The sequence below is a fragment of the Euprymna scolopes genome, chromosome 16 (genome assembly GCF_053919585.1).
Source record: "Euprymna scolopes isolate OS-2025 chromosome 16, ASM5391958v1, whole genome shotgun sequence".
Classification (NCBI taxonomy): Eukaryota; Metazoa; Mollusca; class Cephalopoda; order Sepiida; family Sepiolidae; genus Euprymna; species Euprymna scolopes.
Genome location: NC_136497.1, coordinates 72,315,319 through 72,341,789, shown reverse-complemented (window position 1 = coordinate 72,341,789; position 26,471 = coordinate 72,315,319). Strand labels below are relative to the sequence as shown.

The 26,471-nt window shown below is 30.6% G+C and overlaps 1 protein-coding gene across 7 annotated transcripts in view; it reads left to right on the top strand.

Moving 5' to 3' along the window:
• The window catches only part of LOC145296011 (uncharacterized), a 476,859-nt gene that overhangs the window by 391,420 nt on the left and 58,968 nt on the right, over nucleotides 1-26,471 (top strand). The window contains exon 1 of one of the 7 annotated variants that reach the window (XM_080142031.1): nucleotides 2,328-2,554. The exons of 5 other annotated variants lie outside the window; for them this stretch is intronic. The gene's annotated coding sequence lies outside the window, so the exon portion shown is untranslated. Of the gene's footprint in view, nucleotides 1-2,327; nucleotides 2,555-26,471 lie in introns of those variants that run through there. One more of the 7 variants, XM_080142032.1, reaches the window with a different exon arrangement.

Below are 26,471 nucleotides of genomic sequence, written 5' to 3'. Positions count from 1 at the left end.
ATAAAGGTGTATGATTTGACTACCTTAAGAGAAAAACGGCGTCGTTTAGATCTGGCAGCTAGAAGGGAAATGATTATTATATTTTTAAAACTATTTTTGCGGAGTTAATGATTACAGAAAAAAATGAAAAAAAGAATATCATTAATATATATCATTATCTAGGCATTCGTCATCAGGTACGTCATTTTCTTTGTCAATTTTACTATGGAAACTTTGGTATCAACTAGGGATGGGACGATTCCAGTATTTTTACCGATCCCGATACAATTCTGATTTTTTTCTAAATCTCTACATATTTAACTATAAAGTTGGTATTTTTCACGATTACCGTAAAAACACATGTTAAATGTGCAGATATTTTCGTAAACGTAAGGATACACTTGTGAGGGATGATCTATCGATTTTTATTTTACTAATAGGTTAAAAGCAATAGATGTTCGCGATTTTAGTATTACTATCAGCGGTAGAATAGTTTTCTTTAAAGGAAATCAAATTAAAAGAATCGTTGTTGGCATCGGAAAATAGGCACAAATTTTCCGATTCCAATACCCAAACAATATCCGAATTAATCGAGTCAATACTAGTATCAACTAAATACTTTTTGTATTTCCAATTACCATTTTATATATATACATACATATATATATATATACATATATATACATATACATATATATATATAATATATATATATATACACCGCATTTAATTGTTACTAGTTTGGATACACTGTTTTTATTTTTTAATTTTTCCTTTCTTATTCCATGGTCATAAAACTGTTAGCAATAAACAGAAGCTACTAAGTTAATTAGGGAATGCATAAAACCTACGAATATCACGATAGTTAGCGAATACATAACTCCGACAATGTGACAGTGATATACGTTCATTCACACAATTCTGAGGCAGCAGGTTCAGGACTGCAGAACACAACGCGAAAGGAGATCGCCAGTACATACATCTCTGAGCAAACTAAAGGATGTAATGGGAATATATATCGTCGCAAGTTTGGTCTGTTCAGTGATCAATATATTAATGATCACGGGTTATTTAGAAAACCATTCTTAACTTCTGTACATTCGTCTAACAATTTAATAATAATATATATATCTCGTAAAACTTGAAAATACTATTAAAAATATAGCGCGGTACAGTAAGTGCTTAAAGAATCTATTCCCCCCCCCCCCCCCGCCATAGAAGGGCTGAACATATCACACATAAAGAACATTTAGTAATTGAACTTTGTCATTTCGGAACGGGAGGGGGTGTAACTAAAAACAACGGTAACCTCTGTAAAAATAAAAAAAATATATACTTTGTTTGTAAAAAAAAAAAAAAATCAGGTGAGGTGATTTGTCTGCTAAATATCCTCTTCTTTTTTTTTTTTTTTTTTTTTTTTTGTCATCTTTTTCCTATCTCGTTTCGTCTGCATCCAGTGCGAAGGTGTTTTTACGTAACAAAATACAGGATACACACACGCGCTCTTTTTTTTTTTTTTCTAAAATTCTTGCCATAAGTAAAATAAATCCTTTTTTTTTTTTTTTTTTTTTTCGGTGCTTGTTTGATCGATGCTTTTTTTTTTTTGCTAATTTTATAAAGATTGAATAATTATCTAATAATGTCGTTATTTTAAATTGATTTTTCTTTTCTGTTCCGTGTGTGTGTGTGTATAATATATATATATATATATATATATATATATATATATATATATATATATAGAATCCTGCGTTTGTAAGTATTCCAACATAATGACGTTACAGTAAATCCTTTATATATAGATATATATATATTTATAAAACCATTTTCCTTTATATATGTCCAACGCATGTGTGACTGCTGACCAATTAAGTTGTTGTTGTTGGTTGAATGAATGAATGAGTGTGTGAGTGTTTGTAGTGCGTGTGTGTTCATTGAAGAATTATTCTGTCCCGAGTCAGCTGTGTTCGCTTTACATATAACTTCACTACAACCACGACTATTTTTACTACTACTACATCTGCTGCTGCTGCTGCTAAAAAGATAGTGATGAAGCGGGCGAAACACGTTACTTAGCTGTATATACTTATTTACATTTGCTGCTCACACCCTTCACCCCGCCCTCCCTTCGCCTTTGCACCTCCTCCCTCGTCCCTACTCAACCCCTTTTTTTATATGTATATATATATTTTTTCACTCTCTCCTTCGTTTTCTAGTTGGTCGACTCCCTCTCTCCCTGAAACCCCCCTCCCCTATCGTCCACCAGCGCAGGCCGCTCCTCCTACTCCGTATTTCTCTGTCTCTCCTCTTCCCCCTCCCCTAGCTGCTGCTGCTAAGTGTCACACTGCTGCTGCTGATGCCTCCTCCGTCTCTCTCTCTTCTCATTGGCTCAGATGATGGCTAGGCCGGACACTTTACTTTTGCATATTATTGAAATGGAAATCCTTTTGTCAAGACTAGATTGAATAATTCAGCTAAAAAATATTTGTTTTAAAATATGCCACCGCAATGCAAAGTGAGTGGATTCTTGGATCCTTTTTTTCTCTGTCGGACATTCTAGCTAGCATCTAGCCAGGTTAGTTCAATAGTCATTTACCCCCGATTACAAGGGAAAGGGGGCGAAATGATTCTTCTCGCTTTTTTTTTTTTTTGTTTTTATGTATTTTACCTACCAGTGTGTCGACTGCTATAACATTTATTAGATTTTATTAAAAAAAAAAAAAAATGTTGGCTTTCAAAAATTTATGACTCTGTATGTGATTCTATATATACCTCTTTCTCTCTTGCTCTCTCTATATATATTTGTGAATTCTTTCTCGGTATTTATATCCAGGTATATACGTTTGTTTACTTGTATATGAAACCGGTATCTTGACTATTTTTTGTTTCGAATGATCGAAAATTTTACTTTGAAATATACTTCACTAACACACACGCACGCGCTTAAAAAACAATTCTAGTTTTACAAAGAGAATTTAAATCTTGGTATTCACGTTTGATAATTCACTTTTAAAACCTCAATTGTCTTCTTTTTTTTTAATTTTTAATTTTTTTAAATTTATTAAAATTAAATTCGGACTTAGAATCGCCGTGCTTAGCCGACAATAAAAACATTGGTTCATCGGAGATATATAGTGTTTAATTTTATTTACTTCACTTGACCCCGTCTTCCCATACATTGGTGACATTCTTTTAGTAAACATCTCGTGTGGTGTTGGCGACAGGCCAAAATGCAGGAGACTTTTTTGCACGTGGTTCAAGATGCAACGTCGGGCACTTGTAACTTTTTGGCAGTGAAATTGAAGCTAATTCATTTCGAGTTTTGTGATCCCCTAATCAATCAAACGTTACCCATATTTAAGAGAGTACAATTACATTTTTAATTTAATTTTGAAATTGAAAATCGACTTGTTTACTAAAATTATATTTTTTTATCGATTTTTAATGTATTTTGTTTTTAGTATTTTTTTTTTCAGCTCATGTTTTTTTTTTTATTTTAAAAAAAAAATCTAATTGGATTTTCTCTTTATTTTGTACTTTAAAATATAACAACGGATTTTACCTATTGCAGTGAAGGTAACTATATACATTTCAGTTCATATATATTTATTTTTGTTATAGAAAAAGATTTTTTTTAATCCACGGTAAAAAATTGCTTATTTATTAATATTTTTAGTAAAATTATCGAACTTATTTTAACGTGTCATAAAGCTTAGTTCAATTAGTTTTTTTTTTTTTTTTTTTTTTTTTTTTTTTTTTGTAATTGAAAAAAATTATTTTAATTTTTTTTTCGAAATCCAATGACGGATAAAAAAGGAAAAAAAAAAACGGGTAACCCACCTTGTTTTACGTCAAGTACAAAATAGAACACATCTTAGAAAGAAAAAGTGCTTTGTTTACATACGAGCGATTATTCGCCGATTGAATTGCCTGTTGATTTCATATAAGCCTTTAAAATAATTTCGGAAAATTAAAATTTGAACTTAATTTGATTTTTAAAAAAATCGAAATTACATCGTGGGGTGGGAGCAAAAGTGTCGATTCTTTTAAAATTTGATATCTTTTATTGATTTTTTTTTTTTTTTTTTTACACAAGGACTCTCTTTATATGTATGTGTGTGTTTTACGCAAAAATGCTATGAGTTTTTAAAATTTTACATGAATATAATCATTTTTACATGATGTTTAAATGATTTCGCATTTTTAACATAATCTCCATAATAAGTGGGTTTATTTTGCATCTTCGTCTGACCACATGGCAATCATAAACGTGTATGTGAAAGTCCGTTTTTTTTTGTTTTTCTTTTAAAGAAGCAAACAACCTAACGTAGTTGTCTCCCCTTTCACGATTTCTAAACGTGTGTGTGCAAGGAATCTGGGATTTACCAGATGTTTTCTTGCTGCATTCATGGGAAATAAGTTCCACGTTAGCAGCAGCAGCAGCAGCAGCTTTGGAATGTCATCACAGAAGTGCACGCGTGTGTCTGAGAGAGATAGACAAAGTGATGAGCAGTGTTATTTTATGTACATGTGTATGTATATATGTATACAATAAGTTAATAAGGGAGTGGCTTTTGGGGAGGTCGCATAGACCGAAACCTCGACCTGTCGATGTAAGTCAGACGACCTATTATCTTTTCAGACGGGAGAATCCTTAACATTATTTTGCGACACGGTTCTTGGAGATCATCTTCCCAAGCATTATCTCTTTATTCAAAAGAGGAGTTAGTTAATTGTGCGGCGACCCTTACAGGGGAGTGGCGACGAGATTATTTTTTATTTATTTATTTTTTTTTGTAACCTTTTAGTGCTCCTTTGGTGATGGGGAAACTGGATATCCACATAAAATTTTATAAGGCGATATAATATTTTATGTATCCATTTTCAGTATTCACTTCAATAGTGCTGCTGCTTCAGTAGAGCTAAATAATAAGTTATGAAAATATATATGGCAATTAAGCTACACTGGGTTTTTCGCATTTCATCCTTGTGAGGACTTTTCAGGCTAATGTCATGCTTACTTTCATAACTTACTTCTACTAATATATATATATATATATATATATATGGCAATTAAGCTACACAGATTATTCCACGTTTCATTCTCGTCAGAATTCATAAGCCTGACGAATTTTCAGGAGAATGAAACGCGGAATATTTTGTGTAGCTTAATTGCCATATACATTTTTCTAACTTACTACCTACCTAGCTCTATGTATTGAGCACTGTTAAAGTAAATACTGAAAATATACGCATGAAATTATATTTCCATATATTAATTTATGTGATAAAATTAAGTCGTCATATATATATATATATATATATATATATATATATATATATATATATATATATAATCTTTTTCTCTGGGTAGGATGGGACAGAACTATGCTAAAAGTTGAAAGACTTTTCCTCGTTTGGTTTGAAGTTTACTCCCCCCCCCCCCCGCGTCTTAACCTACGCATTGTTTGCCCCTTTTTATAGCCTGGTTACATTCTATCTTTTTAGAATTTACTCCCGCCCCTTTTTTCTTTTCTTTTTGAAACGACCTATATGAATTCAAGAATGTTTCTATTTTTCTAACTTCTCAAATTTCTGAACCAGTTTTTTTTCTTCATTGTTGATCCATTATCTGTGGTGTTACCTTGGTCACAGATAACTCGTTTATTTTTTAATTTTCTTTCTTTTTGCATTTTCTTTATATCTAATTACACACACGCATTTACATATGATTTTTATTTCGAGATATATTTTGTTTCCCTTAAAGTTTAACCCTTTTCTTGTGTCCTAAATTTAATCTCGTTCCTTTTATTTAACTATGAACCGTTGAGATTCTTGATTCCATGGTACCCGTCACCTTTCGGACATATTTGTTTCAATTTAAATTATAATAGTGCTTGCCCCCCCCCCCTCTCGTTTTTTTTCTTTCACTTTTACTTTTCTTACTTTTCTCTTCATACTTTTCATTTTTTTCTCCAATTCTTATTCTTTTCTTTCTGTCTTTCCTTTTACTTTCTTTCATTTTCTTTTTCCTTTCCTTTTCTTTTTCCTTTCATTTTCTTTTTCCATTCATTTTCTTTTTCCATTCATTTTCTTTTTCCATTCATTTTCTTTTTCCATTCATTTTCTTTTTCCATTCATTTTCTTTTTCATTCATTTTCTTTTTTCATTCGTTTTCTTTTTTCATTCGTTTTCTTTTTTCATTCATTTTCTTTTTTCATTCGTTTTCTTTTTCCATTCATTTTCTTTTTTCATTCGTTTTCTTTTTCCATTCATTTTCTTTTTTCATTCGTTTTCTTTTTTCATTCATTTTCTTTTTTCATTCATTTTCTTTTTTCATTCCTTTTCTTTTTCATTCTTTTTCTTTTTCATTCTTTTTCTTTTTCATTCCTTTTCTTTTTCATTCCTTTTCTTGTTTATTCCTTTTCTTGTTCATTCCTTTTTCTTTTTCATTCCTTTTTTTTTTCATTCCTTTTCTTGTTCATTCCTTTTCTTGTTCATTCCTTTTCTTTTTCCTCTTTTTTCCTTTCTTTTTCTGTCCCTTTTCTGCCCTTTCTTTTTATGTCCTTTTCTTTTCCCTTGCCTTTTTTTATTTTTCTTTATATTTCTTTTTTTCTTTTCTATTTTGTTTACTTTTCTTTCTCTTTCCATTTTTATTTTCTATTCCATTTTTCTTGTATTTTCATTCTCTGAATCTTTGATGTGTGTGAACATTATTCCATCTTATAATTTTTTTTCTTCTCCTCCCTTATTCAAGTTAAGACAAACGACAATAGAAACTCCTTTCTGCGGAAATTTCCGTAAATTTCTGTGTTTTTGTCTATTCCACCCTGGTTAGTGAAATATAATTAAATTTCTTTAATCTTAGACGAATAATTACTTTTTTTAAAAAGTAACTTAAAAATGTCATTTAATAATTTAACTTGATCTAAAATCAATTTAGAATGAACTTCTCTTGGGTTGACCACCAAGATAGCCCCACCCATATTTAAAAAAAATATATAATCAATAATGTTTATATATTTTTAATTACACGACTCGTGTAAAAAGTGGATTTATCAACAAATTCTAATATATCCATTTATTTTGAAAAAAAACTATTAGTGACAATTGTCAACCTGATATGTACAAACTCTTAATCTGTAGATATGAAACGTTTACAACATTGTTTTTCTCGTATGAAAATATTTGATTCTCCTTTATTTATGTATTTACGGGTTTGTATTACTGTACACATAGAGTCGAAAAAGTTGTCAAAAAACAAATATATAACAAATAAATGTTATCAAAGGCAAGATAAGTTACTTTCCTACCAAACTGGATATAATTTTCGTGTTTTTATTCAATTTAACATGTTTATTCAGCTCGAAAAACATGCAGTGTTTACCGATGTATTGGAAAATTCAAGATGGCGGCCGATTCTCTCGTTAACACGGTAAGTTCAGGAAAAGGTGTTATAAATAATAAACTAGACAAAATACTATTAAAAACCACCGAATATATGTCAAGTTATGTCACGGTAACATATATTGAGCGAATTTCTAACAGTATTTTGTCTAGTTTATTATTTATTACACCTTTTTCCAAACTTACCGTGTTAAAGAGAGAATCGGCCGCCATTTTGAATTTTCCAATACATCGCTAAACACTGTATGGTTTTCGAGCTGAATAAACATGTTAAATTGAATAAAAACACGAAAATTATATCCAGTTTGGTAGAAAAGTAACTTATCTTGCCTTTGATAACATTTATTTGTTATATATTTGTTTTTTGACAACTTTTTCGAATCTATGTGTACAGTAATACAAACCCGTATTTACTTATTTTAATAAGTTTCGTTTATTTCTAAACCGATACATACATTTGTAAATATTTACAAATGTATGTATTCAATAATATGGACTTTCAAATGTTTGCACAAGATCTTGCCTATAGTTTCCGTGTTTTTCTTTTTTTTCGCATAGGCCAAGCTAGACACCAGGTCGGTTTTTCATTTGGATAAAAGGCAGTTATCCCCAAACGGGCACCTTGGATTCTGACATTTTTTTAATACATAAATTGAATCGGTTTAGAAGAAATTTTTCTTCCTGGTCGACAGAACATTTTCAAATAAATAAATAAAAAATTTACAAATTAGGCACGAGGCCATCAAAACTATCAGCAGTTTACGTGGGGAGGGCGTGCCGCGTGCTCCCCTTCTATCTATTCTACTCTTAACTAGACATTTTCACCCATTATTACAAGCATTGTTCGTGTCATTCTCTGACCATTTATTTATCACTCTCACCTTAACCACAATACCACATTTACCTTATGGACTACCCGACTTTAAATGTTCCCTATTAATTTAAATGAATTTTATTTACAAAACATTACATGTTGATCCGGGCACCTGCCCATGTCCTTTAAAAAAGAGAAAAGGCGATTATCTAAGGACTAGTTACGACGGGTCTGATCAGTTTCTGGAGTTATCATATTCGGCCGTGTTCAGTTTCAAGGTTATTCATAACTTGGATAACTTCTCATATTTTAGTTGTATATTTTTGCATGATTATTAAAAAAAAAAAAAGAAGTGTTATCCAATCTGAATTAACTTTCGTAAAATATTTTTAATCGTCACATCTCTAGAGACTTTTTCTATACATTGAATTGTGTATATGGATGTGATGTGAGGTTTAAAAATGAAGAAAAAATAAACAACTGTAATAATTCTTGCTTGTTCGCTTTTAAATAAGGAACTACAAGAATAGCCGTCTCTAAACGGATAAAGTCGATGTCTTGACCGGAAGAGTTTTTTGTCCCATTCTGAAAGTTAAAAGTAAAATATATAACTTATAATTTTTATTCCAATGTTGATCAAAAACCGTTGATTATCATTATTAAAAATGTTTAAAATGTAAGACTCAAGCTTAAAATTGAAATTCAAATAATCGTGATTTGTGTCTAATGACTTGAGCTAGGACAACAACATATTCTTTTCATTGTTTTGACTCTCGAGTGTGTATCTGTTGATATCTTATATGCTTTTATATAGAGTGATATGGTTCTCGATTGATTAACTGTGTCGGATATATACTTGAGAGTCAAAACAATGAAAAGAATATGCTGTTGTCACAGCCATACTAATGACTGAGTCAAATTTAATGCAAATCTGAAATATTTTAATGTTCTGCCGGCTGCCCATATTTCGCCGCCTTGATCCCTTTAAATTAAAAAAAAAAAGTCCTGAAATATGGAGACTATTTGTTAATCGACGTCGAGTGGCTGTTAAAATTTTATAAAACTCAAAAGTTTCTGAATTTTCGCGAAGGGCTTTTAACGCTTTTCATGGAACTAGATACAGCCTACATTTGAACCCCTTACGGCTGCTGGGTTCCAAAACTAATCATGATCGTTTATTTTAAAAGTGGATGCTATTTATAAAAATAGGTGCATATATATATATATCGAACTTTATATGAATAGCGATTAAGATATTTTAATTCTAATGTTGCTAATGAGGTTTTTAAAAATGTAACTTTACTGAGATGAAATACGTGTTTGGGCTTGGAGATTGTTAGAAAGTTTTCGCTGTGTGTGTGTGTGTGATCATGAACTGATTCATTTATAGAAAGGAATTTATTTCTCTAATTTCTGAAGTCGTCATTAAATATTTAATGTTTGCAAAGTTTGTTTTTAGGATCTCTGTCAGTGGAAAAAAACTTGAGCAGCTCATTAAAATCATTCGATTATGTAGAGGATAGACACGAATGCAGATAAATTACATACTTTCTACTTTAATAAATCAGAAAATGGGAGATGAATATACACTTTTAATTATTTTAATGATTTTTCTGAGATTAAGTCTACATTTATTTTCGAAATCCGCCTTTTGACATTGTTCGCATTTTTTTTCTATTGCAATTACTACTTCTCGCGACCAAAATCCATTTGATCACAAAAGTTAATGGGATGAAATGATAATCGACTGCAAGATGAGGAACACTATGAGAGTTAAAGCTAGACTATCGTTAACAATTGTAGAAATGAGTAATAATGAAAAAGACCTATAATAATACAATGATTAATTAAAAAAAAGGTTTTAATTTTTAATAAAATTATGAACTATATATATATATATATATATATACACACACACACACACACACACACACACGTCCGTTCACTATTAAGCTATAAAGACAGAAGTTTGAAACTCTGTAGGAATATATTCGATTTTACTACTGGTCACCATTTAGCAAGGCCATGGGTCACTTGAGAATAACGATTAATTAGACAGAATGATTATACGCAGAAAGATGTAGAGCACTATTAAGCAATGACATGAATTGCTTGAATAGTTAATGAAGGTTTTAGAACAAGAATTTGCAAATATTGGATTAAAAACAACGATGACAGGAAAGCATGATGATGCGGATATAAAAGATGTTACTTCCCCTATTTTCTTGCCTCCCCAGGAGAACAAAGTTGAACACGGAGAAATATTCGCTTCTCTCAAATGGAACACTCTGCATGTAACAGCAATAACAGTTCCTCCACTCGCGAATGATGGCAGAACAGATATTGCACTTAGATCCCTGTCCGAAAGAGTCACGGATGAGCAGCCTCCTCGCGAGGGCAAATGCAGGCACAAACGTTTAGTTTGTAATGCAGAGAAAATTTCACTCCCCAAAGATGGGAATAGAAGTCGTTTAAAATCGTTATAGTTTCAACTTGGTTTCTCTTTCTGACAAGCAAAAATAAAGCAGACATTTTGAAATTTGATCCTAGTCTTGAAGGCTGGAGTTTTAAGTTTATTGTGGAAGGTTTGGGATCAAATAGATAACTCATTCATCATTTTTATCGTTTGAAAAGTATTTGTTCTTTTGGGATTTCCTTTGTTTGCGTTTTTAATCCGATGACGACCCAAGAGAAGCTAGGAGCACAAATGCACCATATTCATTGAACTTTGCCATTTTTAACCGTAACTTAACCGACAAATCACTTTCTAATTGACCGCTTAAACTTTAAAGGCTTCAGTGCCGCTTTCAAAGGATCACGAAAGAAAAACATATCAGCCCTTTGTTCATCGTATTAATAATATTATTAGAGTGACTTTTGTCCTTATCGTAACAATTCGAAATGGATTTTGAAACCATTTTCTCTACCGAATACAAGATGGATGGCGTAAGTTAAAGTTTAAAGGCAGCATGGTTCGTGTTCTTAAAAGAAAAGAACTCTCACGTGCCCATGTCCTTTCAAAGAGCTGTTTTGTGGGACGACGTTTACTATTTTTCCAGACTGAGACAATATACATTCACATTAGACCCTTTACATAATCACATCGGCGTTTGCTCAGAGATATACCGGTGATCTCCTTTCGCATTGTGTTCTGCAGTCCTGAACCTGCTGCCTCAATTGTCTGAATGTACATGTATCACTGTCACATTTTCTGAGTTCCGTATTGTCTAACTATCGTGATGTTCCTATGTTTTATGCATTTCATAATTAGCTCAGTAGCCTCTGTCTAGTGCTAAAAGGTTTAATGATCATGGCTTAATAAAAGGAAAAATCATTTATCTACATCAACGTAATTTTTTTTTTATAGAAAGAATGATTTTGTGGAAATCTTGGGTTCTTTTTTTCTGCGTTCTATGTTTGTTTATTTATTGTCTGTCCAAAATGGCCTCTACAAAATAAAGCAAAGTTTGCCATAAACTTTATTCTTGTCTGATGGTCTCTTCTTGGAGTTTATTATTCTCTCGAATTATTTGCCCTGTTTAATCATGAGATGATATCGTTCATAAAAATATCAATTTGCTTCTTTTCTGTGTTCTTGGTGCATTATTGTTTTGTCATATTGCAATATTTGAATGAATTAAAGATGATTACTAAGTAATCAAAATTATTGAATCTTGGAAATAAAAAAAAAACAAAAAAAAACAAACAAAAATAAATAAATAAATAAATAAATAAAAAAGGGGGGGAAAGAAATGTTATTCACTCTTTCTCATGATGATATCTGTCCTTTCATGATATCCATATAGTGCGTGGATTCTCTAGTTTTCTGTGTGTAACAACGTTCGTTTTATATTTATGGCTAGCAGGAAAACCCGGCGTTACCAGAAATTAAAAGGGAACCCTATTTCGTTTTGCGCCATTTTTTAAATTCTTTTTTCGTGTGTGTGTGTGTGTGTGTGTGTGTGCGCGTGTTATAATCATTATTTTTGGCTTCAAGTATATACTCGGCATTGATTAAGGGTAAAGGTGGAAATAATTGAAATACATTTTGGTAAATGTTATAATATTTAGCCTCTCGAGATATACTGGGAGGAGGGGATTCCAAGGAATTAATGACGAACTCTTTGCACTCTTGCTCCAGGTCCTGAACCTCTTAGCATTTCTATTATGTTTTATATTTCTATATTTTCATGCTATAGAGTAAAATGTACTTGTTTTTTTTTTTATTAATGTCAGATGCAAACGGAGCCTCTCTTTGATCAACATGAAATATACTTATCCATACACTCTGGGTAATAGAACTGCAATATATATATATATAATATATATATATATATATATATATATATATATATATATATATATATATTGTTATGGGAGTTCATGAACAATCAACTACAACTCTCGGTCTCCCTTTCTCACACACACAATTTTTTATGCTGTTTGGGTAGAAATAAACCCAGTTGCCTTTGTTTATTTAATAAGAGCCTACGATGTATATTACAGAGGTTGGAACCCACATGTACCTTAGGTTTCAAGCTGAGGGAGTGAGCCTAAGCGAAAACAAAAGCATTGGGTTTTTTTTCCTTTAATTTTAATTATAAACCACTCTCGCTTTTGTCAGCCAACTTTTTGACCGGTGGGGTGGGGTTGCTTATAAAGGTAGGCAGTTGTGTGTGTATATCTATCTATAATGTAGAGAATAAATAAATGAAAAAGTGGACCAAATCGAATTAAAGTCCATCTGCCGATTGACATTTAGCTCATTATATTAACTAAAACAGATATTTCATATATATATATATATATATATATATATATATATATATATATATATATATATGTTCCCTACGCAGTAGTGATGATAGGTGAAGCTTGATTAATTTCGTAAATGTTTGAATGTCAGTTATTTACAGTAACCTTCAGAAAGATTAGGATAAAAAAAAAAAAAACTCGCATGTTTACGGCATGTTTTAATTTTCAAACGATACTATTTCAGTTAACTGAACTGTGAATACTTCTCTCCCTCCCTCCCTTCTTTCTAGTTTTAACATTAAAAGATTCCTCTCACCCCCCCCCCCCTGCCCGCCGCGAGAAACTAAGCTGTTTTAGTTGTTTGGGAGTGTGTCAGCTCAGTAAGAAAAATGTTGGCCTCTTGCCATTCATATTTATGGCATCAACTCACCCAGGTGTTAAAAGAATTCAGCCCCTGTGACTCGTGCTCTACTTTGAGATCTTAAAAAAAAAAAAAAAAAGAAAAAAAAATGAAATCTGTCGTACATGCGCTCAGCTATGAAATGTTACTATGAGATTTAGTGAAATACAATGGTTTTAACCTTTCCTTTCACGTACACGCGTGCGCGCACACACACATCAATATATATATATATATATATATATATACACACACACACAGAGTAAATAAAGTTTAAACCATGATTTTACTTTTAATCCAAGGTGACCATTTTTTTTTTGTAGGGTGGGAGGGGGGGGCTGAGTAATTTTTCTCGGATTAAAAACCGACCTCGTGTCTATCTTTGTTTTCGCGGGATGGTTCGTGGCCTTTCTTGCACTTCCCGGGATTAAAGTATCTGTTGTAAATAAAAAAAAAATGTTTCAAACTATTGTAGATATTTTAAGTCGAGTAATCTACAGAGCAAATGTGGTATTATGGTGATTACTGAAGTGAAAGTGATAGACAGATGGTTAACAGAAAAGAAAAAAAAAATGTTTATAGGAATGGATCAGTGTGCGTTTTATTAGACAGGATTGCCATCGACTTGCCGTTTTTTTACTACATTTTGCCTTACTTGTAGATTAATTATATTATTTATGAAGAAATAATTCAAAGCGTCTGTTCTTGGGACACGAAAAAAAAAACTTTCTCGAGTGCAGAGATTTGTAATTTATTTCTGTCCTGTCAGAGTGTCTCCCTATTTTTTAGGTTGGATATGCTCCACATGAAGGATTGACTTTGTTCACGTGAAGAAACAAATAAATAAGGACGCTGAAGAAGTCTCATGCTGTATCGAAACATTATAGATATATCCTCTAATGTATTTTTACTTATTTCATATATTAACAAAGATGTCTTCTCTCTCTAAAAAAAAAAAATTTTTAATCTATTTTAATTTTTCATGATTCTTCTTGACCTTATCTTGCTTTTTCGTAATTTGTAATTAACTGCAATTACAAATTTCTGTTTACGTTTTAGGATAATAATTAATTAGTCCGTCTGGTACACGATGTATATACCTTAACGGGGCATTTGCTTACAGCATCTAGTATTCCCACGCGGTTACCCACATGTACTGACCAGATTCCTGATCTGATGAGGTTTGGTGTCAGCATAATTTAGTTTATTTTTTTAATTTTTTTTTATTTTTCTCGATATGACCTTAAACAATATCCGATGGTGAGGCTTGCGAGCTTTGGGGAGTGTGGAGCCACCCTTTAATTGTCATTGCTCCCAGGTCCACTCTGACCCGGAGTGGTAGTACCTGTTAAGGTCCCAATTATGGGTTAAATAGAAACCAACTTGAAAAAAATATATATTCTAATAAAAAGATTTTCTTCAAAATCACTGGATTCGACATTAAATAACCTGAAAAGGGTTTATATGCCGTAAAACAAAAACAACCAGTCGATAAGAATATGAAGGTTTTTATTTATTTTTTCCTTTATTAAGCCATAGTTATAAAAACCGCTAGCAATAATAGACAGATTACCTAGTTAATTAGGGCATGCACAAAATTTTGGAACGTCACGATAGTTAGACAATACAGAACTGTGAAAATGTGACAGGGGTACATGTTCATTCATACAGTTCTGAGGCAGCAGGTTTAGGATTACAGAATACGGTGTGAAAGGAGATTGACGGTACATCTCTCGGCAAACACCGGTGTGGTGTGGTGTGATAGTGATGTATGTGGGTTTGTTGCAGGTTCGGTCTGTTCGGCACAGAATGATACTTAAGCATTGCATCTGTATTATTCTGGCCAATGTTAGCTGATGCGATGAGAACTTGAATGAAATAAAGGATTAAATTCAAAATTCCGTACAGCTTTCAGAGTTGGACAAAAAGTTGCTCCTGAAGAAGGTCGTTGTGAATGTAACACTCAAAATGAGTATAGTTGGAATAATAATCTAAATAATAGTTTATATAAGCCTGAAATACGTTTTATTTTTATTTTTTTAATGATTTTTGTATCTGCTGAAATAAAATTGATTTCCTGGTGGGTACATTGGATGATTAAACCTGTTTGTGTTATTAGTTGTTTTTTTTTTTTGTTTTTTTTTTATCATTGTTGTCATCTTTTTTATTTGACTGAAAAAGATTATTTTTACAACTATTGAATACACAATGACGTAAATAGTTCACTTTTAATCTGTAATTTGGCAATGTGTAAAATCCTAAAACCTGCATTATTATTACGACTGACAAAAAAGATTAGTCAAAAGAAAATCTATTTATATATATATATATATATATATATATATATATATATATAATATATATATATATATATATATATATATATATATATATATATAATGTAACGAAAGCTTTTTATTTATAAATATCAATGATTTAAAAAGAAAAAAAAAGCGACAAAACTATCGGTGGTTGTCCAGAATTTTCCCCTATACAGTAGAACCCCGGGATACGGCATTAAAAATTATTAACAAAATGTAGCAGAGTAGCAGTTAGCACAGTAATCAAATAACATAAACAACACCTAAAGGAGAGGCAAATTTCGTAACCAGGGTCGGGTACAACATCGTATTCCATATCGTAACTTGAAAAAAAAAAATGTATCCTGGGGCCACTGCACCCCGAGGTCTACTGTAATAAAATTAACACACACACACACACACACACACACACACACAGAAAAGGAAGGAACAAAATCATATAGTCCAAAAATATATTGGGTGGGTTTCAACAAATTGATCAGTTTTATTTTTATAACGAAAACCATTTTTAAACGAGTGAAAGCGATTAATGGGAAATCGTAATATTACAAGGGTAATCTCGTAAGTTTTAATTGTTCAGTTATCTCCCTTTGTTTCCTCAAAATGGCGACTTATAAAACTTTTCTTGGTTAAAAATAAAGCTACTTGATCAATTTACGGGATTTTTTTTTTTTTTTTTTTTTTTTTTTTTGAGAATATGACATTTTCATTTTGTTACGAGTACGTACATCATACTGATTTTTTAATGGTTGATATTTTTTTTTCTTTTTTTCGAAAAGAACTAAATTATTTCATGTAAATCAAATTAATAAAGACACACTGTTTTTTTTAAATTAAAATTTAGCCGAACTTCCCTTGCCAATTTTTTCCCCTCATTTACTGTTTAAATACACGGTGCATTTAGTACACAAATTCTCTTAGTAATCTTGACCTTTACGCATATCTGGTAGTGAGGCCTCAATTTTGGGAGCTTTTGAGAATATGGACTACTTTTTAATAACTCTGGTCTACTTTGACCTAGAATTGTAGTGCCTGCCATGCTCCATATATGGCTTGAACAGAATTAAGCAATTAAATACACTTTTTCTTTAAAAAAATATATGCCTAGAAAACAAATGAATCTACAAACTATTTGTGTTCATAATATGATTTATTAAATATTAAAAAAAATATTCAGAAACTGAAACATAAAAACAATTATCAAAATAACTAGATTAAATAACCAAAATACGGTTGATATTCCACAAAGCAAACCAACTAGCTCATCCTTGGCTAACAGAAACATAGAACTATGGATGTTAATGTTAAAAACTGCTTGTGCCGCCACCCTTGCCCTTAACTACAAACGGGATTCATTGTGTATGTATATATTTGTCACCGAAACCTGGAATATTATTCACAAGGAACATCATGCGAAATAACACCGGTGTAGTTAAATGTAGTAACCGGTGCTTAACATAACATTCCTATTGTTAAATGATACTGTGAATTTCGGTTATAAATATGATATTTCGAGCATAATTCAATGATAATTAATGATTAATTTCAAACTGAAATCTGATCTTTTCTTATCTAATATGTTTCTAATTACTTGTTTCTCCCATAAGAACAAAGTTAGTCACTGTATTAGTGTCTAATGTAGGGACACTGCAGTTCCTCTCATCCCCAAAAAGGGACAATGAATTGGGGAAAAAAAAACTAAGTTGCCAAAATGTGATGATTTCTCCTCTTCCTGAACAAAACAGATACTTCACTTTGATTCTAATCCAAATCGTAGATAAAACTGTTAATCTTGACGATGCCTGTTTTATCCTTAATAATTTACTGCACTTTTTTTTTCCATCAAAATACTTTCGTTTGTTTTACAATCCAGAGATGTGAAAAAGTCAAAAATTCAAATTCATAACAAGTTATCAAAAGCAATATAAGATACTCTTCTACTTATCTGGAAAAGTTTTTAGTGGTTTTCCTCACTTTAAAACGTTTATTCGTGTCGAGCGTTAGGTAAGAAAGAGAAAAATGGCCGTGAGTTGACACCTAAATATTTCAAGTTTTGATAAGGACTTAAAAATAAAAAAAAATTATACAAAATATTGTTAGAAACCCACCCAATATCTTACTGAGACATATATTGGGTGCTCTTTTAAATGTGTTTTTTTTTTTTTTTAATTATTATTTAAGTAGTTTTCAAGATGTAAAATAAATAAAAACAATAAACTAATATATTTATATTAAACTTTTTTTCTTTTTTGTTTTGCATTTAACGCTTAAACACAAAATCTGAGAACTAAAAAGTGTATGCTATTTTTTCAAAATTCTTATATTTTTTTAAATGACTTCTGTTAGTCATTTTTTTTTTTTTTTTTTAAGGTATCGTTTAATCTTCGATATGGTTGTTTCAAATAGGTTTGGATTTTCAAAAGATTCACATAGAAACAGTAAAACACACAATAATCTGGTTTGGTAACATTATATGTACACATAAACACACAGAGAAAAATATGACCCGTTGTGTCAGCCATTAAACCTGTGTTAGTGTTTAGTGGGTGTGCAAAGCTAGACAAAATAACAAATTAGTCACCCTTCTGCTCACTACATTTCCCCCTATCCATCTTGTGATATTTCCTATTGTTTGTCATGGACTATTCCAAGTTTGGTAGTTAGTTTTATTACTTTTGTCTTTTAATGAGCTGAAAGAATTCCGGAAACGAGAGAGTGACAGAATCGTAGTTGCATGGAGCCTGTAAATGGATGGTAACATTTAATGCTAGTAAGACTAAGCTGCTCTCCTTTAACAATTACAAGAAGCCTCTCCAACCACCATGACAAATAATTCATTATTTGAGAATTTTTTCTTCAAATTACTTGGCGTTAACATTCGCAGGAAATATGAACTGGAACAAATACATTGAGGACATTGCAGAGGCTGCTGTAAGGAAGGTGGGTTCCCTCTATTGTACTAGAAGACTATGCACATCTGAAAGCATCCTGTACCTCCACAAAGCCACCATTCGCCTATGCATGGAGTATTGTTGCCACATCTGGGCTGGTGCATCTACCACTAGTCTCTCCTCATGAATTAGGTTATTCAAAAAAGTCTCCAATGTAATAGATTTCATTTTGTCAACTAAGCTCCAACTCCTGTCCCATCGCTGCAGTTTTGTATCTTTATTTCTGTTTTACAAGTATTTTGATGGCATGTGCTCTGATGAACTTCTTGCACATGTGCTTCCTTGACACACATATCCCCAACAAAGCCGCCTAACAACAAAAACACCCTTTCACTGTTGAGGTCCTTAAATACAAGAAAGTTTCTACTCTAATAGTTTCTTCTCTCGAACAGCTAGACTTTGGAACTTCCTTCCTGCTACCTGCTTCCCTAGATGTACAGAACATTAAATGTAATGTAAACTAACGTCTTTTTTAATCGTTCCTAAAAAAAAAAAAATATTAGTAACCCCTTGTATCCAAGTGGTGATATGCCTTGTTTGGGGTGAATGTGAGTAAAAAAAAATTATTTTAAAACCCTAAAAGCTATCAAATTAGAGTGGGGGTCAAACAGCATGCCATGGAAAAGTGACAGAAATGATGGCTCGTGGATTGAAAAAAAAAAATGGTTTATTTGAACAATTGAAATTACATTTTTTTTTCTAAACATAACTCAATCTCAAAATTGAGGAGTATTTTAGCATGTATTTTGTGTGATTAAAATGTATGAGAAAAAGTGAAACAGACGTTGAACTCATGAACATACATGAGATGAAGATATCATTTTCTGTCCTAAATCATGCGAAACCTTACTAACCATGTTTTAACTTGTTTGTTAATGGATTTTTATACTTTCATTGATATCGATTTTTAGTGTCGTTTTCTGATGGTTGTATTAGATCTGTCTTTTAATGCTGTTTTTAAAAAGGAAAAAAAAATTGTTAGTTTTAATTTCACATCTGGCAAGATAGTATAGAAGTGCCTTAGACCAATTGATTTCTTTCTCAATTACATTGACTCATGCCTCAAAATTTTCTACTTATATATATGTGTGTGTGTGTGTGTGTGTGTGTGTGTGATATAAATTAAAGTCGGTCTCTTTCAATCATCAATAGCTGTCTTACATAATCAATATTTGACCCGATTTGTCTGGGTTTTTATGCATCGTTACAAGATGTCGAAAAGAATAAAATGTAACTCTATTTAATTCCTCCTAGAAAGTACTTTGTCCAGGTCGGAATTATTTTGAAATGACCACTGTCTTAAAAAAAATAGTAGGTAACTCTCTGTATCAATCAAAGAGAAGTAAACAAAAAATGTGGGGTAAAAATAAAGCGAAAAAAAAAAACTACTGGTTTTAAAAAAAAAAATCGAAGAAAAACATTTCAATAAATACATTACTAAGCAACGCCGGATAATTAGAAATTTTTTTTTGTGCAAAACTTATTTTTAATGACTAATCAGTGCTTCCTATTTACTAGCTTCCCCACGAGGACAATGTCGATTTTTTTAATGGAAAATTTAGCTCCCCCAAATTGTCACACAAAACTGGAAACAATAATATAAACAATTACTTTGACATAAATCTCCTTAAAACGGATATCACATTTTGACCATAGTCAGCTGCTCATTATAAACATTTCACATTTTAAACTGTAGCTATTTATTATTTTTATAACTTCTAAAATTTTATATCTTTTTATTTCGATGACAAGGGAGTTAGCCGGTTAAATAAGATGTTAACCTTAAAAACGATAACAGAAACAAAATTGTGAGGTTTGAACAATTTAGCATTTTAAATAAATAAAAAAAAAATGACCAAAATGGGAGCATTGTTTAAAGGTATAAAGATATAAACAACTATGGAACTCTGGGATTGGCATCTCATCTTATTTGGGCAGCCATGTTTATTATTGAAATAAATAACTGGAAATATGGCCCCAAATATGTTTTAATATATTATTTAAAACTTTTTGTATTTTAGCCAGATATGTTTACTAAACTTGAAAATAAAATTAACAAAAAACTACATCTCTTATTAATCTTTCTCTATTAGAATGATAGACCAAAAGAAAATGGCTAAGAGGAGTTGACATGTTGCCAGATTGTAGTGAACAAATCTCAAAGGTAATTTGGATTATTGCTCAGAGCCCCATAATTGGACACATAGGGGAAATATGAGTTTTATTTTTCTAGATTGGGAGTGGCTGTTTAATAACACAAACTCCTATTACACCCACTGCAAATACTATCACTAAGTGTTTTGCCCTTCATCTACTTGGCCTGATTCTTTTTTTTTTTTTTACTTGAAGCATTGTATATAAGAACAAACTTGACGAAAAATATAAAAATAATGAAAACTTTTCTGTGGTAATTTCATTTTGAAAACCTTGAATCTTTTTACAATTAATCTACCTTCATTTATCTAATTATAATTTGCTCAATGTTAGTGTCGAATATATCTGCAAAAAGATTTATGCATATATAAACGATGATGGTGGAGGGGGTTATATACATAATATTTCTTGAGGTTTTCAGATTAGTTATGACTAAGTTGTACTTAAATTTAGTCTACTTATGCTTTAAAGTTTTGTTTTATTTTTTTATTGTATAAAATAGTAATTAGTTAAAAAGATGTATTATATCTAAAATTTATAAGTTTCCTTGTGTGAGTATGTGTATGTGTGTATATATACATATATATATATACATATTTTAGATAAATATTATCTTTGTAATTATTTGTGTGTGTACGAGTACGCAAAAAGGCCATATTTAGTAAAACCAGTTTCATCCTTTATTTTAATATCAAATAGATAAGCCATTAATTTTAATATCAAATAGATAAGGTTTGTCTTTCCAATTCCACTATGATTAAAATCAAACGTGATAAGTTACTCACAATTATCTCTTTTAAATCCATAGAATTTGGGAATTATTTGCAATATAAAATAGTCCTATTTGATTCGTTAATACGAAATACATTTATTTTTAGCATTGAAATGTTTCTTTTTCTGAATAGTTTTATCTAATAGACAAATCCACTCAAAATAATTAACTTTCAACAGAAAATAAGCAAATACAATTCTTCAGTGAAATCCTTAAAAACTGACTAACATATATTAAAAAGCAAATATTTCAATCTCTTAATAGATTTTCTTTATTTACACAAGAAAAAAAAAATGTCACACTTTTCAAATATCATAAAGTTAACTCTGCTGTGGATTATGTAATTTCGGTCTAAAGTGAAATTTTATTTTGATTAAAATTCACTATGATACTGACATAGATTATATATATATATATATATATATATATATATATTATTCCAAGTTTAACATTTCAACTTGCTGAACTTTGTAATTGATATGAAATTGTAAACAAAATATACAGATAAAAACGAAAAGATTAAGCACTAATTTATAAATGAAATAAAAACTGAATTCTGATGTACTTATATTTCGTCCACATAAAAATGACAAGTGTCTGTCTTTTAAATAATCCTAAATTTATCTTTAAAGCAAATTTAATATTATTTTGACACTTATATCCCGACTGATTTGGAACGTACTTTAAAATTTAAAGTATATTACATTATAAATTCCTAACAAAGAAATATTTCAACATTTCAATTATTATATATTGCCTATTTACCCTTTCTGTTTCATTATTTGTCTTTGATTTCTCGAGTTTCAAATCAAACTTTCAACATTTTCATTCATTTTGTTGAAATTAATTATTTTTGTCATTTCAAAATTTTGAAATGGCATCTCTTATTTTAAATTTTAGTTACGATTGATTTTCAACGTCAATTTTCCCGATGGCAATGTGTAGAAATACACTAGAATCAAATTATGCATATTCAATAGAAATCCTGTTAAATTGTAATTTTTTTTTTCAACTTTACATATTACACTAGTGTGTTTGTAGCAAATTGTTTAACTTTACAGTTCTGTTTTGTTTCTATTTATATTTTGATTAAAAAAAACTAAATAAGTTTATAATAACCACTAGTTTTATTTTTTAATCTTCAGAACTTTTAGGGAGAGGTGTGTGTCATTATGAACAAAATCTGTATTGAAATGCGTTGATGTGTGGTGATTTTAAACTCCCAAATCAGATAAGTTCACTGAGACTAAAAAACAAAACAAAATCCATTTATTTTTCAAATGTTAATTTGTTTGAATTGGCATCGCATGACTTTAACTAGTTCCATTCTAGTGTTCTCATTAGTTTTCAAAATCATATTCTCACAGGAGAGATCAGGTGAAGGTTGCCAACATTCATAGTGAAAGTGGAACTATGGAAAGATTCGAACTTGGCACACCCGGGTCGTCAGTCCATGTAACAACCTGTTTAGATATTTTCCCTTTTTTTTTATACTGAGAAAAAAACATTTTCTGTAGTTGTAAAGATTACATTTTCTTTTGCTTCAAAAATACATAAAATAATTCAACAAATAATTTGCTTTGTTTCGTCATTTTTATTTTTTTCAATAATCCAATGCAAATTCCAATTTCAATTGCATTTATTTATTATAATTTACTGTATTTTCTATAAAATGGTTTACTTAAACAAGTGAAAACTGTTTTGTTTTTCGTCATAATTTTATTGTTTATTACTTTAACTCTTCACAAACGCAATGAACTGACTTATGATTTAACAGTTCAAAATTATTACACTTCAATGTATATTAAAATTAATATAGATTTTACTAATAATGGGCTTACATAAATTAGAAAAAGACAATTTAAATTAACTTATAAGTTATTAAAATATACATCACAGAAAAAAATATCACTTTATTAATAAATTATTTCTATTCATACAAAAAACTATCAAGACTTTTTTCTGTGAGAAACTTTAATTAATAAACGTTGACTTCGTTTTTAAATTTATTTTTAACCGAATCAAAGACTAAAATAATTTTTTTTTAAACTGTAAAGATGACTTTTTAAATTATTTTATCTTTTTACAATATGTTTCTTAAATCTTTAGATACTAATGAGTCAACACTTATCAAGACTAAATACTACTTGAGGCTAAGAACCCTCCCCAACTCTCTCTAGAAATTTATTCCTTGGCCTTCAGGCCAACATCAGTGTAATATCTGTTCTTATCGTACACTTCACCTTTTCTGTCCTCGGTCAATGAAGGAGAAATCCTTCATAAGTGAGACAATTTTAATTTTTTTTCATATACAGAGTACCCCTTTTTGAGAGCTGGATTTTCCCTACATTAAAGATCGATCTTGTGTCTAACTCTGCCCTCGTGGGGAGGCAAGTAAATAGGAGCAATGCTAGGTAAATACAGCTCGTTTATTAACGAACTTTCCATCGGTATTGTCGACTTTAATCAGCATTTATTATTTTCAAATATTTCTTTCATTACATTTGATTTATTAAAATTTGATAATACTCTCCATTTTCTATAATAGTTTCTCCATTTTATGAGTCATGGAAAAAAATTCAACTGTTTTCATTATAAAAATCGACTCCTTTTTTTTTTTACATGTTTAAAGATTGCTTTCTAAGTTTGTGTTTGGTTTAAGTTTATTTCTAATGTTTACAAAATGATATATTTAATTTTTGTCATTTTTCTTTCTAAGATTTAAAATGCAATAAACTTCTTAACCAAATTCATTGATTTTTTTTTTTAATTTTTCTTAAGTAAATCACAAAGTAACATTTTAGTTTCCATTAGCCCAATCCTTTTGATCTAAAAAAAAAAAATCTAATCTTATCTTCGCTATAACCTGCGTTTTTCATCAATACCCTCTTTGTTGAAAGACACAACTCCATCCAAATCATCGGCCATTTTTTTTTCCTTTTTCTTTTTTATTCTAAAGGTTAATTTTTTTTCGGTGATGTCCTAGTTCTTAATTTTGACAAGTGAATAAAATAACGATTTATCTTTAAAATATCTACATGATTTTTTTTCCTTTTCTTTAAAACAGTATATATATATATTTTACTCATTTTAAAACAATTTCCTTTAAATAATTCGGCTTGTGTGTTAAGTCATTTAACATTCAATGTTGAGTTAGAAATTGTCACAGAAATTTGACACTTTTTGTGGAATTTTCCAGATTTACTTATAAATCATAGGACTTTTTAAAAATTTCTTTGAACATCTTTATCAATAGTTCATTACTTCAAATATTGAAAGGCAACATTAAATGAATTTAACATTTTTTTTGCAATGGAACTAATCTCTATATTAATAAAAAAAATATGAAACAATTTCTTGTATGCTTGTGTTTCTTGTCTCTTTGTAACTTACATGATAATGTTATTTGCAGTCTCCTCTGATCCATTCAGGTGGAATAAAAACAGGAGGCATTACTTTTGGAACATTTTTCGTATAACGGGAAAATTTACACTTTTAAACGGATAGCTCCAGTAAATCAATTACGTAATTATATATATATATATATATATATATATATATATATATATATATATATATATATAATGTCTGAATAGTGAAACGACAGAGGAATAGGTTGGTCGAAGAATAAAGAAAGGGCTCAGGGAAAGGATGGAAAAATGGGGAAGAGGTAAAGATACGGCTGGGGAGAGACGAAGAGGTAGAAGTTTTAATATAACGATATTCTACACATTATTTAACTTAGAGTTTTTTTTATGATTCCTAGTGGGCTTAATAGATTTACAGAAGGCAAGATCTCCCGAGCAACGCCAGGTAAATAGTTATTTACTTTACTTCCTCTCTGAGGTCAGACACAAGGTCAAGTATGGGTTGATGAAAGTGTTTGTGAAATGAACTGGATTCGAACTTGGCACGCCCAGGCTTTCAGTCCGTGTTTTTAACCACTTAGCCGCCATAGCTAGTTATCGAATCTCTTCCTTGCGGACACAGGGTTTCAGTTTCTTAAAATAATCTCAAACACATGTTTGTAAATATCCGAGTCTTTTGTTTCTTTTTTAGCGAACTAAAATTGTCCCAAGTTATGACACACATCTAGATTAAAATGCCTTCTATTATGGGTTGGCATTAGAGCATTATCTTGGAGTTGTACTTAAAAATTACAGGGTAATAAGGTATTACTGACCCCACCCCCACCCCACCATATGCCATTTTTTTATATTTCTTTTTTTAAACATCACATGACTGTAATTATATACAAAGTTAATATAATCACTACCTTTTTGGACTCGTCCCGTTTCATGTCCCCATTCCCATCTTTTCCACCACTTTGCATTCTGTGTTTAGAACTAAGAATGTTTTAATTGGTTTGAACTTAATTAACAAAATAAAAAATAAGTAAAATTAATCTAAAAACCATACCGTTCTTTTCTCCCATGCGAGAAACATCAAAAGACTTACTTGATCAGGCTACAAAACTTGTACCAGAACTGGGTTAAATGAGTATATGTAGGCCCAGATTTAGGCCGGAAGTTGCCAACCGAATAGAATTTGAGGTCCTCTTTATTGCATATACCTTGTGACACCCACGTGACCATCCCCATTTATAGACTCTTTTATATTCTTGTGTGTGTTTGTGTGTGTAAAAAAATAAATAAATAAAATGAACTTCAGCTGAAATGTTTTATGATTTTGAAAATCCTTGAATTTAATTGGCAACTTTGATATTAGTTTTTAATTACAAATTAAAATCCCATAAAAATGTCTCGAATTACATTGAAATTGTGACATCCACTATCAACGCATTCTAAAAAAAATAAAAAAATAAAAAAATAACTGATAAGAACATTTTTGACTTGCTATCCTAGATCACAACAGATATAAAAACGAAATATAATTGTTCAAACGATCAATGTCAAAA